Source organism: Rosa chinensis, chromosome 5 (assembly GCF_002994745.2).
Source record: "Rosa chinensis cultivar Old Blush chromosome 5, RchiOBHm-V2, whole genome shotgun sequence".
In the NCBI taxonomy this organism is placed as follows: domain Eukaryota; kingdom Viridiplantae; phylum Streptophyta; class Magnoliopsida; order Rosales; family Rosaceae; genus Rosa; species Rosa chinensis.
Window position 1 is genome coordinate 62,025,245 of NC_037092.1, and position 17,394 is coordinate 62,042,638.

Sequence of the window (17,394 nt, forward strand, 5' to 3'; positions counted from 1 at the left end):
CAAACAAGGGTAAAGGCAAAGACAAGAATGGCAGTGACAATGTGACAAGTTCCCACCATGATTTTGCATATCGAAGTTCAACTTCCCAGTTCCAATTTTCAATGATCTACTAATTCCACAGCAGAAACCAATTGGCAGAATATAGTTGATAAAACAATTATTAAAATTTTGAATCAAAACACCTCTATCCCTCCGAAAAGGAGAAAGAGGGAAAAAAATAACAGGAAAAAGAAAAACAAGTGAAAGTACTCAAAACCACACATGTTTTTCTCAGCTTCTGATAAGCAAATCTTATGGAAGTTTAAACCAAACACATTCTTGGTAATAAGAAAGAAGGTCGAAGTGGGAAGAGAATCAATCTGTGAGTTTAAATGTGGGAGTAAATACCCAATGCCCGGTTGGAGCTACAAGCCTCAGAAACACCAATTACATCTTAAAACAAAATCAAAGATATCAATATATCATGATGGAAAGTCAAAGATCTGCAGGTCAATGGATGGATCTGACTGGAAATTAAAGTCACCACTCAAAATAGATGAAGAGCTAGATAAATGATTTGAAGAAACGGACCGTTTTAATGCATGCTTTGTAGCCTTCATTTGGAGCATCATCGATGAAAACCTCCTTTTCTGGATTAAACTGATCAGATAAACATACTCTTGTAATCCAAAGAAATGTTTCTCACACAAGAACAATCACGGATCTGCCAGAAGTACAAGTGCTAAGCAGCAAAGCTAATTCCTCAGTTCAACAGTACTGCATAAGATCCTGTCCTACGGCTCTTGAGGTGGCATAGAATAGAACATACATACAAACAGTATTCTAACAATGGCAGGCTATGCTTCAATAAAAATTTGCTAAAAATAGAAAGGGAAAAAGCGCACCTCTTTTTGTCTAAATCATCTAACCCTCTTCTGTATAGTGGTTTATTGCCGATGCAGCATCATCAAGATTCTCAGTACTTTCAAACAACTTTGGACGAAAGAGGGAGTTTTGAGTTGCATCAATTGCATGTGTGAATCTTGATGATGCTACAGCCGCAAACAACGACTGTCGTCTTTAGCACCATGAAAGTACTTGATCTATGTGAGACCGATCAGTATATTTCGAGAGAAATAAGAAAGATGAGAAAATTGAAAGAAATGTAGAGTAGGAACTTCAGGTTCATGTACAGAAATTAAATAGCACCATGTCCACGAGCAATCAGCTTACGTGGCCTACTACCAGTGGCTAAAACGTTAAGTGATTACGCGAGAGGGGCACCCCAAGAAGAATCCAACAGGTTGAACTACACAAAACAAAACAAAAAAAGACGCCCTGTTTTTTTAGGGTACCCCATTTTATTCTCTAAAAAATTGTCGCAGAGAGAATAATAATTTGAGAAAAATAAAAATATATATTCTGTTCAGAAATCACAGATTTTGATATTGCAGGTCATCAGGTTTGTAAGATAGGATCGATCCCGACAAAAGAAAGACCAAGTATGGAACCCATAGATTCCCACAGATATACTCAGGAGGAAAAACCCAGTCTGGTATTTCACTTTTTAAAAAGAAAAACACAAGATTAGTAGATAAAATATGGTATTAGATGAAGGAAAATGATCAGAACCAAGAAATGCTTAGGATTAAGAGAGAGAGAACAGATCGATCAAGATTGAACCCAGAAAAAGAAGAAGATCACAGGCATGAGATCTAACTCTAGGCCTATTCCCTTTTTATGTGTGTGCGAAAGATCGAGAGGAAAAGTTAGGAAGCTCACAAGGATTGTAACAGCGGAGAGGTAGGGTTTGTTTGGGGAAGAGATAGAAGTATATAATAATATACATATATATACACACACACATAAAAGAGGGCGTGAGGCTTAATCTCATTGGTTGTTCGAGTTTTACTATCTTTGCGTCTTGATTGGTTGATGCTTAGCTGTACAGTAACGCGCCAATGTGGCCGCTTATACATCGCCATCTTCACAAAACCCTAGACGTTATACGGGGGTCTTGGTAATGTGAGGGCACATCCTCTTCTCGTTATTATATACGGAAGCCACCCACACTATATATTTATTATTGTTGTTATCATCGTCCATTCAATTTATAGGAGAGTACACCCCAACACCTGCAAGCAAGTAAGACGAAAGAAATGTAGTTTTATCGCTCTACTATTTGTTCGTCCATTGGTTGTAGTGTTGCCTTTGAATTTGATGCGGCATTCGTGGAACAAAACATCTCTCCAAAAATTTCACAATGGAAGAAAGTGATCAAAACAGATTGGCAACGGACTTGTGGACGTCTCCAAAGTTTAAAAACGAAAGAAAGTGTTCAAAACGGATGTGAAAATTGTTAATTCAGATCTGAAGTCTGCAACAAAGAAAAACTGAAACTCGACAAATATATCCAATAATTTACAATCATTTATTAAGTTATAAAACTTATTTTAATATATGTATTGAAATTGTCTTAATGTTTTTTTATCAGATAAACAACTCAAATGTTACAACTAGTCTTTCGTGAGTCGAACTCACAACCTCCCACTTACGAAGGGGATACTATGCCACTAGATCAAATAGTACTGAGCAATTGTCTTAATGTTTTGATGGATACCACACTTAATAAGACCTCGTTACAATTTTTACTCCAAACCTTTGAAATTTTAGGACCGGTCTTGTTTATGTCATTGTTAATTGCATTTCAATCTCATTTATATAAGAGCATATTTATCAATGCTAGCTATTTTAAAGTCAAATTTTAGCCAAACTAGCTAAAAAGTTATTTTGGCTAGCCACTATAGCCACTATAGAAATACGTCTGTATCAGTGCTCTCTACTTTAGCTAGTTTTAAATTTATATTATTTTTTAAATGAAAATAAAATCATTTAAATATATTTATAAATTACACAAAATAACTTAAAAGGAATGTTTTAAATTATAGAGAGCCTCATCCCGCTCTCTATATTTAGGAGCGAGATAGCTAAAAGTTATAATAGAGAATCACTTAGGAGTCTTGTGCAGCTGCTAAAATATATAAAAAAAACTAAATATGCTCTCCAAAATAGCTAAGGAGCCAAAATAGAGAGTCTGCTAAAGATGCTCTACGGGTGTACTAGCCGCTTTTTCTAATAAGGAAATAAATCAAGATGTTGCTTAAATAGACTTCTAGAAGCACTTGGACGTATATAAGATTTTCTTACTTTATTTCATTGTAGACCAATTGTAATTTTATGTAATTTTTGCTATTATGTAAATGGGGAGCCCTTTTAATGAGGACTACTAAAATGAGAACTAATTAAGGATTTTTGTGTTATATCCACTTTTCGATCACATTTCTGCAAATCAACCGTTAAATATTTAGATAGATAGATATATATATATATATATGTAGATCATTTATGTAATTTTCAACTAAAATTGAAAATCTTTAGGGCATTTATACTCGTGATTTATCAGTTATGAACATGAACAGTTCATGTTTGACAGCTTTTGTTCATTCATTGATTTGATTTAATTCAATATCTTAACGATTAGTAATTTAGAAGAAAATTTTTAAAAGTGATCTATCGATCTACAATCCAACTATGAGAAAAAGCTACAAACTCGACAACGACGACAACTCATGATGACACCTTTATAGCTGTAGGCCTTGGTCATTGGCCCATTAATCTACAACTATAGGCAATTCTGTCAATGTGAAAGCTGATGATGACTTTGATTAATGATATATAAATTTTGACTATATGTTATTTTTATTTGTGCCTTTTATTTTTTTTAGATTTTTTTGAAATTTATGTCCCAAAATAGAGGGGAAAAAGTGTATCAAGAGAAATCGGAGGGTTGGTAGAAATATATGACAACCACAACTAAAGAAAACGAAAGTTGGTATATCGATAGTGATAGAGATATTCAGACCCAAAAAAAAAAAAAAACGAGATAATGAGTAGTGACAGAGATAGGTAAAGGAACTTGTGGGGATAAGAGGCGTGGGGCGTCACATGGTGATTGTACGGAATCACGTGGCATGACCTTTTGGAAATATGAATACAATTGAAGATGGCCCTATATGTTGTTGGTGTATATTGTTCTTCTAAGTTTGAGGTTATTCATTATTGACCAAAAAGAAAAGAGGTTTTTTTGTAAGCTAAGGATTTATAGTATAACATAAGGTGATTTTGGTGGGGTTTGGTTGGATTGTACAAGAATAATGCCAATCGATTAACAAGCAACTTATCTTCCCCACATATTGATGCATGACAATGATTTTGTTTTATTGTGGAAGGTGATCCGGCACACTCTAATAACTTTTGTTGTTGGAATTCAATCATAGTGTTACTATTTAGCCATTTGGGCAATTAACTTCTTTTCACAAAAAAAAATTACATGAGTTGTAGCAAGAGACATTTTTTTTAAAAGGGATTTGCAACCCAACCTAACTGAGAATCTCAGTCCCACGCCCATTATTTTTTTATTTTTTTTTATTTTATCAAGGGGAATCCAAAGGCTTTCTAGGCTCAAGATAAACCTCATTTGGCGGATGTGAAATACTCCAACTATTAATAGTAGAATGATGATTGTACAGTTGGGAGACTCAACACAAGACATCAATCTATTTGATCAATCAATTCGTGACAGAAATTAATAGTCAAACAATAAACAAGCATTAATTTCGGTTCAATCATTTTTAAGCATTGATCAAAACTCCCAAATCGTGGAATCCCTTACTCAAGCATTTATCAAAGCTCCTTGGTTTTTTTATTCTTGGTTGGTCCAAGATAGCTAACAATTGATTCCAAATAGTGAAGTTTCAATCATTTCTAAATGCGGCTATCAATTCAGACAAAAAAATAATGGGTGGCCTAGATTGATATGGTTCAAAATATTGTCGTATCTATACTATTAAGTATTAACTATTATTAAGAAAAGCGAGTTTACTCTCTATAATTGAAATTTTTTATGATTATAGTCATGAAATATTAATAAACTTTAACACAAAATTAATTAACAAGAATAATAACGTCAATACATAAAATAGAACATAAATATATCTATAAAATGGAGGAAAGAAACTTTTCACTATTTCATATATCCTCACACATATATATGAGCGTGGACCCTGCTAATTTATATAAACAAACCTCATATCCGTACGATGCATGTGTTATCGATGAGAGAAAGAATAACGTGAAAGTTTTCTTATCACTTACTTCTTCAATATCTTTATTTTTATATATTTTTTCTTTCTTATTTTACCATAATAATCATTTTAGATGATTTTTTTATCATAAAAGTATTTTGTATAATTGGTGTGTGTGTGTGTGTAGGAGATATATGGGTGGGACTGATTGATTACTTGCGTGGATGACCATCTTCCACTGGTTGCTCATTCTAAGATGTAAGCGACACAGAAGTGGGGATATAGGAGGGACTGATTGGTTACTTGCGTGGATGGCCATCTTCCACTGGTTGCTCACTCTGAGATGTAAGCAACACAGAAGTGGGGTTATGTCATGCAGTGTTTTCTGAGAAGGGCAAAATTCGCATATTTACATATATGGAAATGTCAAATAAAGCAACTGTCAAATTCATACTTGAGGGTTAATTTCGCTATTTGAATTTTTTTTTCCACTTCATCAAATGATCCAATGTGCCAAAACATATAAGAGTAATTAATTTAATGATTGCAAGTTTCCAATTTTCACGTCTTCATCTACGTACTAGTCATAGGGGTGCCTCTAGGTCTAAGCTTTAAAAAAAATTATACATAAAAAATAGATAAAGTCTCGCCATTTAAGATTCCTAGGCCTTCGAAAGAAACAAAAAAATTAGAGCTGGTCTTGGTAGTGGTTAGGGGGCGACTTTCTCTAAGGCTGTGTTTGTTTCGCGGAATCTAGGTATTGGGAAAGGAAAAATGTTTCCTTTCTTGTGTTTTCCTGTGTTTGAGATGGCCAAGGAAGGGAAAATGATTCCCAAAGGGAAGGGAAAATGATTCCCAAAGGAAAGGAAAAAGAGGAGGAAACTAGTTCCCCCCCCCACCCATCTCAGGAAACTTCCCCGCCCACTTGCAAAATTATATGACTAAATTATTCATACTCAAAATCATTACTTGCTAATATAATCAACTGTACTTGTTGTTTGTATGATTTTTGCACTGCCCCTGCAATGGAAACTAAAATATGTATTCTGACTACATTCTTAGTCTTTCCAAACATTGGAAAGGAAAATTGGTGGAAATTGCAATTTCCCATGCCTATGGAAATAGCAAGGAATTGATTTCCTTTCCGGCTTAAGTGTAATTTTTGGAAATAGGTTACGAATGATGGTTCGGGTGGTCCTGTGGTTGGGCCTTCGGTTTGGGCTGCTACTACAAGTCTACAAATGGTGTTCGAGGGTTATTTGACATCTTTTGTTGTCTCCAGGGGCGTAGCTACAGTAGGGCGAGAAGGGTCAATTGACCCTTCTCAATTTTCCAAACTAAGCCATGGTTGGTCGAAATATGTGATAGTGACTTTTTAATCCAATAATTGACCCTTCTGACAAAGAAAAAAAACGTTTGCTTTTAATTATTATCATGATCAACTTGGACGGTTCTCCAACAGTCCTACTCCTAGTATCCCACAATCTCCAATATTTTAATATATTTTCCTAATCAAAATTGTCCCAATTTGGACAGAAAACGGTCTCCCACATTCTTTTAATATTTTAATATATTTTCCTAATTAATGATTATTTTCTCCTATGTATGGCTATATATATTTAGACTTGTATAGCTTTTTTTGGTCTCCTGCTCATTCTCTTAAGTCGTTTCCACTTATAATCTCGTCTTTTGTCTCTCTCAAATTTTGTCTCTCCGAACAGCAAGTTGAAATCTTCGCAATTGAAAATTTGGAATATGAAAGCCTTTTTAGAGAGGTATTATAAGAGAAAAGCAACAGAACAGTTGACACCACCCGAAGCTCCTCAAATAAGAAATACATCAAATGATCAAATGATGATATTTCAGAAATGAGTAATCGTCGTGGACAACTATAATTATTTTAGATAGACTTGTTATTTTTAAGTATTGTGATGATTTATAATTTTTATATTATTTGATGAAGTTTATGTTTGTTTAATATTATAATTTAAATTTTGACCCTCCTAACTAAGATTTCTAGCTACGCCACTGGTTGTCTCCAATGGATTATCTCATGTCTTTGTGGATGGTGATCCAATACTTGAGATTTGCTAGATGAGCTAGGTTCTTAACTTCTTTCCATCTTTGGACGAAGTGTTCGAGCCAAACTCACGGGTTTTTTTAAATCTTTAGACAAAGTACGTATTGTATAATCTTAGGACTCTTGAGGGCAATATGTTGTATCCACTCGGACTTTAGATCTTGGGGAGATGGGATGTTCTAGTTTATCTTCTATCTTCTATGTTTAGTTCTAGTAGTTGGGGTAGCCTTTTCTCCCTCGGTAAAATGACACAAAAAGTTTTAAGCTCAGAGTTTAAAGTTTTAAATTGTCAGTTTTTAATTTATGAGCCTTTTATTCATGATCTTTCTATACAGGTACGTTAGAAAGTATTCAAAGTTATTTAGGTGATGTCTCTTATTGGTGTGCTCTAAAACTAGTGTGACATAATGTGTAATATTCAGTTTTAATAAAGGGTGAGGCTATTGCCACCCTATAATTTTCTTTGTTCACCCTACTTGCTCATTACACCCTATATTTTAATTTCAATTATTAGATTTATTTATCCAACCCATTTCTCTTTCCAAGAATATCCTCCATCATATGACATATCAAATTAAAAAAGAAATTTTGTTTAACGAAAATTTCTCATTTAATTTATATCAATTAAAAAGACGTCCTAAAATATATTAAAGTTTCCTAATAAAATCATAATTTGATTTACTTCCATTTTTTTATTGTTTTCCATTCAGTTTCAATGTTCGTTTATTTCAATCCATATTAAAAAAATTAGTAAGTGCTACTACGAGCAATGAAAAAAAGATTGATTTTTTATTTTCATGTTTTAAATTTTTTACTTTCGGTGTTTATAAAGGTATTATAAAGATTTTGATGAAGTTAACACTAATGGTTTTGTGAATTGAATAACAAATTAACAATGAGGAAGCAACAAAAAGATAAAAAAGAAAATTGTAATAAATTGAAATTTTGATGGAGAAGATGAAGATTAATGTTATCAGAAGAGAAATTAAGTAGTTTTGTATTTAATTAGTTATGTATTTAGTTTTCCTTAAAGATTTAAATTTTAGAAAATTAGTGTACTTATTAATCATTTTGCATTTGGGTAATATAGTCTTTTAATAATTCAAATATTTGTAAAGTGAACAAAAAAAATGGTAGGGTGGCAATAGCCGCACCCTTTAATAAATTGAAGTCTAATCATAAATTTTTTTTTTTTAGTCGCGCCTAGATAAGGGTCAAACACATATAATGCCACTTTCAGTAACTTCATTATTCTCCAAACCACATAATTTATTTTCTTTTCTCTTTTATGAGGCCACTAAAATATAAGAAATACCGATAATTACGAAAATACCACCGCATTTTTAATGTTCATTATTTACAAAAAGTCAATATGCCACTCCGTCCAAACAACTATTGACACTAACTGAAAAGCTACTGCAGATGAACAAGAAAGCTACTGTCGACGAATCGAAAAGCTATTATCATTCTTCAGAAAAATTATTATCATTAGTTGGAAAATTCACCACTATCTTTCAAAAAGTTATTGTCGACTAACTAAAAAATTACTGTCTTTCTCCAAAAAAACTACTGTCATTTACAATATTTTTTTTAAAAACTATTGGTATATATACTGAAAAGTTATTGTCAATGAACCAAAACCTATTGCGACCAATCGAAAAGCTACTTATGAAGAACCAAAAAAGCTAATGTCAACCAACCGAAAAACTACTACTGGAGAACCAAAAAGCTACTAACTTGTCCTCAAGCAGTCAATCCAAACCCGACCCCACCCGATATCAGCTATCCGGTCACCTTTCGACGACAGACCAATGAAGATGTGTTCTTCTCTCTTTCTTTGAGACACTTTTTAATTTTTTTATTTAATTACATAAGTGTCCTTATGATGAATAAAAACATATGGTGGCTTAATTGATAATGTAAGTTTAAAAAAATACTTACGAGTAATTTGCTACTAGATAAAATCACGTTTAAAAAAGAAAATAATTTTAAGAGTTGCACATAAAAAAAAGAGTTAATTACTGTTTACTCCCTATACTCATAAGTTTCATTGTTTCAATCTCTGACCTTCTAATTTCACCTAAAAAGTCCATGAACTCTCAATTTCCTCCAAATTCGTCCCTGCCGTCAATTTTCAGTCAAATTCTTTGTTAAATTGCTGACGTGGCATTCCGTGCAAACTGAAATGTCTATTATACCCTCACTAACTCTTTTTTTTTCCTTCTTCTTTTGACCTTTTCTTCTTTTAGCTCTTTCTCCTCCTCTGGTTATCTCCGTCTTCTTCGTCCAAAGCCAAACTCAGCTCTCTCTCCATCTCCAAATCTTCGACGACGCCAACGCCAACGCCACCCACCACCACCATCACAACCCTCATTCCTCCCCTAACCTACGCCCTCCCTTCTCTCCTTATCCCACACCCCAATGTCCTCCCCAAGCCCCCCACTGCGGTGTTGGTCTGACAAAGAGGCCGAAGCCCTCATCTCCATCTTCAAGGACAAGTGGTCCTCTCTCGGCCGCACCAATCTCAAAGCCACCAACTGGGATGACGTAGCCAACACCCTCGCCGCCCAATTCCCACTGGTCTTGCCATTCAAGACCGCCGCGCAGTGCCACAACAAGATCGATAAGGTCCGGAGAGAAGTGGAGGTGGGTTCGAAAGTCAAACAAGAACATCTTTGAGATGAGATTGGAGAAGAAGAGTACCCCCATTAGCTCTCTCTCTCCCCCCTGATCTCTTAATTTGTTTGTGTTTTCTCTAGAAAGTTGAAAAGCTTGTGTGTTAGTTCAGCAATGGCTGCCACTGATAAGATCTCCAAGCTCAAATCTAAGTTTGCCTCTCTAAGCCAGATCAGGTATCTATATATCTTCGTCTCCAATCCATTCATATTTTTCATTTTTGTTTCCGATTGCCTTTTGATCTGAGGTTCATTTGCTTCTATCTGGTGCAGTGAGAATGAGAAGAACATATTCATCAACCTCATCTCTCCCTATCTCAGGTAATTCAATAATGCTTCCTCTCTCCTCATTTCAATTTCTATGTCTTTATGTGATTCTGGGATCTGGTTCGTGTAGATGTGAATCTGAAATGGTTAATTTGTATTGTATGAATTTGAATTTGTTATAGATCTTTTCTTTATAGCGCCGAACTGGTTTTGATTTGTGATCTGAAGCATTTGTTTGGCTTTGTTCTTCTTGTGTGGTATTGGATTTGCGATTGGGATATTGTATTACATTTTATAGATTTGAGATGATTGTTGCTTCATTTACTGGTTTGGTTGCGATTAAGTTATAGACGTGAGTGCAGCTTGTTTTTACTTTTCTCTTGTAGATGATGGAGGTGGTGGGTGGTGTTGGCATTGGTGAACGAGGAGAGGAGGAGATAAACAGAGGAGGAGAGAGCTGGAAGAAGAAGAAGAGGTAAAGAGGAAAAAAAAAGAAAAAAAGAAGAGAGAATATTTTTTTAAGTGAGGGTAAAATAGATATTTTGGCATAAAATGGTTGCCACGTCAGCAAATTAACGGAGAATTTGGACGGAGCCTGACGGCATGGACGAATTGGGAGGAAATTGAGAGGTCAGGGACTTTTTAGGTGAAATTCAAAGGTCAGGGACTGAAACGATGAAACCCTATAAGTATAGGGAGTAAACAGTATTTAATCCTAAAAAAACATATGATAAATTAAAAAGAAGTGGCCTTATGATGAATAAAAACACAAGGTGGCTATTAGATAATGTAAGTCTTAGAAAACACTTATGTGCCCAGTCTTTTGCCGGCTTAAGGTCGTGCGTTTCATTATCAACCCGTGTCAAAATTTTCGAGAGATTATGAGATGATTAATACATCCAATAGTTTTCTATTGTGGTTAAATCCTATCCCAGTTATTGCTACCTATTTTAGACAATTTAACTCGAGCATCTGCTCAATTTGGCCTTCGTCGTTGGCTCCATTGACATGTCAGTCTCTCTTCTTTAGAGTGCAGATATGTAGTGTGAAGTTAGAGTTATTTGTCTTTGGTTATAATCTTTTGTTGTGTGTTCTGATTGCGATGTAATTCCAGCTTATTTAAATAAATTTTCTATAGATAAAAAAAAAAACACTCACTTGTAATTTGCTATTAGATAAAACCACATTTTAAATAAGAAAATAATTTTAAGCGTTCGATTGCACATAAAAAAGACATACGATGAAAAAAAAAAGTGGCCTTATGATGAATAAAAACATATGGTGGCTTAATTTATAACTTAAGTCTTAAAAAATGCTTTTTTCCACTTCAGTTAGTTTCATATTATGCATTTATGCAAAAATCAAATCATTAACCCAACATACAGAGAACCATGAAGTTTTAAGCTAACAAACTAGGTTGATTAGACGTCATGCTTCGAAAGCTGCTAAACCCTAGCCGCCTGAGTACAACCATGGAGACTGGTGCCTGTCTTCCCTCTAAGTGGAGGCTTCTCCTTCACACCCTGCTGTCCGAGCGCAACCCTCCAACATCACTATCTCACGACGATCACCCATAATCAACAAATTGGACATGATCTTCTCCAGATCGATCTAGCCTCGGCGAGCACAATAAAAGCGGAGGTGACCTATGATGGGATGATCGTTGCAATTGAGAGTTTGCGGCCTGCACGAGGGCGACTCAAAATGATGAATGTGATTATGAAGATGATGAGGCTGAGGAATTTGATCTCGATCTGGGATACCAAAATGACTGCAAGGCAGATTGATCGATGGTGGAATATTTGGACCCAGATCGGATCGAACGTGGCTCGATGTGAGGCGGTCCGATCCGTGAATAGTGTGAAACGACTCGCTATACACCAATCTCTTGGGGGAACGCTGGATTCGAGGGTGGTGATGAAAGACTGGAATGAGAATCCCACCGAAGAGGAACTCCGATCTGAGGGTACGGCTGCGGGAAGGCTATTATCTCGTGTACATGGCACGACAGAGGTCGGGACACCAATCGGGTTAAATGCAGAAGAGTGGGTGTCCAGCTATGGTGGGGTGCCCAAATCTTTCTGGAAGCCCAAATCCGTGGGCTTAGGGTGTCCAAAATGAGTAGTAATGTTTATTGGACTTGGGCTTTTGCATGGACCAACTTGATGGGCTCTAGCTGCCTATTGTTTCGTATTTGGGATGCAGGAGGAGTAATAACATTCTCTGTGTTGGGATCTAAGAATACAGATCCCCTAAAGTCAAAGAAGATTGCTGATGCACAAGAACTCTGTTTGGCTTTGTCTCCAAACCTCCTAGCCCAACTGTTAAGAGCAAGGAGAAAATTTAAGTTTTCTTTATTTTTTTTGAACTTTGCCTAATTACTATGTGTTATTTTCATAGTTCTTAGGCTCACTTTAAATAAGTGAGCACTGGTTGTCTAATAGGTGATGTTAGCATACCATGTTCTAAACTTGCCCAGAAGTTAGCAAGGGAAGGTATGTATTGTGCCATTCTGGCTTGAGATCAATGAAATTGATTAATTTGGTTAAAAAAAACAGAGGACTAAATACTGTTTAGTCATTGAGCTTTTGACCATAAAACACTTCAGTCCCTGACCTTCTAATTTCACACGTTTAGTCCCTGTACTTCAAAATTTCAGACCAATAGGTCCTTGCCATCTAAAAGTCACGGTGAAATGTCTATTATGCCCTCAGTTTTTTTTTAATAAATAAATTTATTCCTTTCTCTTTTTTTTATTTATTCTTTTTTCTTTATTTTATTCTCTTTTTTTTCAAACAGAAAGAAAGAAAGGGAAAAAAAAAATTCCTTTTCCAAATAATAATAATAATTAATTAATTAAAAAAAGAACTGAGGGCATAATAGACATTTTGCCGTGACTTTTAGACAGCAAGGACCTATTGGTCTGAAATTTTGAAGTACAGGGACTAAACGTGTGAAATTAGAAGGTCAGGGACTAAAGTGTTTTATGGTCAAAAGCTCAATGACTAAACAGTATTTAGTCAAAAAAAAAATGTTTAAAAAAATGCTCACGAGTAATTTGCTAATAGATAAAACCACGTTTAAAAAAGAAAATAATTTTAAGCGTTCAGTTACACATAAAAAAAAAAGTAGAAAAAGATTAGTACTTCACCTTTTTCAAAGGGTGCAATCTTATTTTGTTGGTACTATCTTTCAAGAAATGAAATTGACAAATGTTGGATGTTTTGTTTCCCGTAACAAAATCCTAAGTGCTCTGTGCCGCGCCAAAACCCTAGAAACCTAGCCTCCATCTCGACCTCTTCGTGTCGCAAATCTGCCCTAAACCATTGCCACAGCTTTCGCACCCCTCTTCTCCACCATGTCGAACATTAAGTCCATCACCAAGAGCTTTGCAACATCTCTGGCCATCGCAGGAAGTGAAGTGATTGATATTTCATGCATACCTGGTGGTGGTGCTCAGAAAAACTTCCAATCCAACCTCCTTGCTCGACCTTTGACGACCAAGAAGGTGACAGGTCCAGACCTGAAATGGCATTTTCGTCAGATCTGAGTTCTAGATAAAAGCTTCAATATCCAGCAGAAAGTCCTGGATTGTTTTATGTTTTCCTTTGACTTGCATAAGGATAGTAACAAGGTCTTAATTAGGGGGAGGGGGGCATGGATTTTTCATCGAGCTTTGCTGGTCTTGCAACCCTATGATGGGGTCTCACCGTTGCACTGGATCGAACTAAACAACCTATTCTTATGGGTTTGTATAACACACATGCCACCGGCTTTTGAGAAGAAGGAGACCATCCTGAATGTCGCCTTAATTGCAGGTAAGTACTTGGATATTGATCAAAAATTGTTTGTCTTCGCTGGTAAAATTAGGGTTAGGGTTTCACATGACTTGTTGTAACCTTTTTTTCTGAAAAAAAAAAAAAAAAAAACCTCTCATATTTACTCCTAGCGTTGAATGAGAAATTCACTTCTTCTTTGAGAATCTGGTTGGTAAATGCAAGGACTGTAACCTGATCTTCCACCCTAATAAGGTAGGTCTTGCTTAGGACTGTCAATTCCGACACAACTCGAAACCCGCACGAAATAAAGCTGGTTGAACCCTTAAGATTGAAAAGCGGGTCGGCAGTGGGTCAACCAGTCATGACCCATTTAATAAACAGGTCGACCGCGGGTCAACCCGCCAACACGAAGTGAACCCGTATAACCCGATTATGTTATACTTCTTCTTGAAATTTTAGACATTTGGAGTATTTGATCCTAGGATTGGACAATTTGAAATATTTTGTTTCATCATTATTAGATTTAATTATTTATGAATTATATATAATTATTTATATTCTTCGTCTTATAGAGTTTTTAGTGAATTTAATCAATTTATGCATTTTTTTAGTTAAATGGGTTGCAACATTAACCTTTAAATGTGTCATTTTGTCCAACACGACACGACCTATTTATTAAATGGGTTAAGCGAGTTGGAAACGGGTAACCCGTTTAATAAATAGGTTGGGTTTGGGTTTAAATTTTCGACACGATTAATAAATGGGTTGGGTTTGGGTTTGTCTCTTGTGACATGACATATACCTTGACGCGACACGAACCCAACCTGACACGACCCATTGACAGCTTTAGTCTGCTTCTATAATCCCACCCCAAGCCACTGCTCCACCCTCTGTAGCACATCGTTTGAAATTACTGAATCCAAACAGTTCCGAGCTACAAAGGAATCAGTTCAAAGACAGCATGTTTCACTTCCATGGTCTTGCAACTCCTATTTTGCCACCTGTGACCAGAGCTTTGTTTGGTAGCACTCCACAAGCAAAGGTACGTAAACCGGTTGTGATTAAGAGCACATTCTAAAACCATATGTTTCTGATGATGTGCTAGCCCTAGTTGCCATTGATGCTTAGCCGCAATCAAAGAGAGAGCGTTCATTCCCATCTCAAAAAAAGCTTCAATTTCTTATGTCTGACTTGTTGGAAGGAAAAAACAAGCCCTGTTTCTCTAACAAAGAGAGTGAAAGTACTGGAATTCACATCTAAATTCATGGCTAAATCCCTTGGACTCATTGAAGCACCAAGAGGTAAGTTGGTGTCTAAGGAAGGCATGCTGCCTTGTACTGTGCATGGTGATCTATCAAGTGCAAAGAAGAAAAGGGGTTAGCCCCTGGTTGCCAATAACAAAAATCTCTAAATCGAAGAAAGTCCTTGCTAAAGAAGTCTTGAGTATGCTTTTTCAGGAAGACCTTCTAGCCCTAGCTTGAAGGGCAAAGAGACGATGCCGTTTTTTTATATTTTCTATGCCTATGAACTATGCTTGATTTGTATTATAGTTATAGACTTGCTTTGAATAATTGGGCACTAAGTTCAGATATAGATGGTCTATCCCTATGTATCACTGTGGTATCTATCATTAATCCTTGATCTATTCATTGCTAGGTAGCATGAGGGTATGTAATGACCTTGTTGGCATGAGTGTCTCTTGAATGAAGTTATCATTCATTCAAAAAATATATATTCTATGGTACATCAAGTAGACTAGCGTAGACAATCATAAAAAATAAAAAATAAAAAAAATAGAAATTGACAATCAGGTTTGTCATTTTGGGTCTGAGATCAATTCGAGTTTAAGTTCCCATCAAACTCGGGTTTTGAGGATAAGAAAGGAAGGCGGGGAGGTTAATAGCCTCTCAAATTGATAAGAAGTAAAAGAAAGAAGGAATGATGGTAAGGTCACAATGACAGAAAGACTTCATAAGACCTTAACACACCCAAATTCAACGGAGCCGCTATGGCTTGGGATTCCATTATCGACGTCCCTCGCCGAAGCAAAGTGGATTTCTTCTCTCCATAGCTCCAAGCTGTTTTGCAGCCTTTCAACTTCAACCATGGGTGACAAACACCCAAGAGAAACTGCACTCCACGGGCATGTCCTCTAGTCGGGATGGGTTCAAGGAGGATTTTGGTTGGAGGATGCAAACAGCAAGAGGGCGTCGCAAGGCCCTGAAAGACAGTGACAGACTCAAGGAGGAAGATCAAAATTGGTGTCGCCGATCTTTGGTGTGGAATGGATCTCAGCCTCTGAGGCTTGTAGGTAACACAATGCTTTTAGTATGCTTCTGGAAGTGAGAGCGGTGAAGAGAAGAGTGTCTCTGGTTCAATTTTGGATGGGTGTTGAAGGCGGCGGAGGGGCCCTCGGAGTTGAGATTTTTCTGGTTGCTAGGGCTTGCCGCACAACAATGATTGATTTCATGCTACAATATGTTAGGATGACGGTGATAGGCGGCGCACACCGATTGATGGCGGTGAACAGGGCTGCCATCGCTGATGAGGCAGGTTAGGTGCCCATATCAGTTGGGAGCCCCAATTCTAATTGGGTGTCCAAACTGACTCTGAAGCCCATATCAATTTGAGGCCCAAACCAATTCTGATGGCCAATGGTGTGTCCACAGTTTTTGAGAATGTTGCTTGGATCTGGGTCCATTCGTGGACCAGAATCATGGGCTCTAGTTCCCTAGGGCTTAGTATTTGGGACCCCGGTGGTTTCATTCAGCAAACTACGTCTATATTTGACTTTTTTAGCCTGCAGATTATGATGTTTTCTCTCTAAACTTCACACAAAACTACTTCTTTGTAGGGTAATGTTGTAGTTTGTTAGGCTCCTTGTTTAAGTGAGGTTCAATGTTTTAAGCGAATGGTGTATGATTCCGATATTCTGGAAAATTTGTAAGTGCCGTCCTAGCCTGCGATTATCAATGAAATCTTCATTTACTCAAAAAAAAAAAAAAAAAAAAAAAAAGAAGTAGAAGAAAGGAAAATAAAGTTGTGGCTTGAAAAATAGAAGAATGAAGAGAAAAATGGGTAGCAAGAAAAAGAGAGAGATAGAGAGAAGAGAGAAAGTTTCCGAGCCAATCTTCTTCATGTAAAACTTACTTATTTCAAATGATTACCACAAGGCATAGAGGTGGAGGTCATAAGCGTCTATACCAGATAGTTGCCAAAAAACACAAGTCAAAAACCACAATATGTGCCCGAGCAGAATTAAGGTAGATATAGATCAAACTAAAAATAATTAAGCCATTATTATGACACCATTTCTAAGGACTATCAGTATTATTTTTAGTGTTTTCTTATTGTCAGTTTGCAAACAAGCAATAGCATGTTGACAATGACGATTATTGTGATGAGAGATCAGTCTTTATTAGCTCATAATATCTATAAATATTTGCTTATTTAGACATGAATAGTTCTGA

General features: G+C 36.2%; 1 long non-coding RNA gene across 1 annotated transcript; it reads right to left on the reverse strand.

The window, feature by feature from the left end:
* Nucleotides 1–262: 262 nt before the first annotated feature.
* LOC121053152 lies at nt 263–1,799 on the reverse strand. Its single transcript, XR_005810924.1, has 2 exons — nt 885–1,799; nt 263–703 (listed from the first exon to the last, which is right to left on the reverse strand). It is a non-coding gene; the product is annotated as an uncharacterized LOC121053152 (long non-coding RNA).
* Between the last annotated feature and the right edge of the window lie 15,595 nt (nt 1,800–17,394).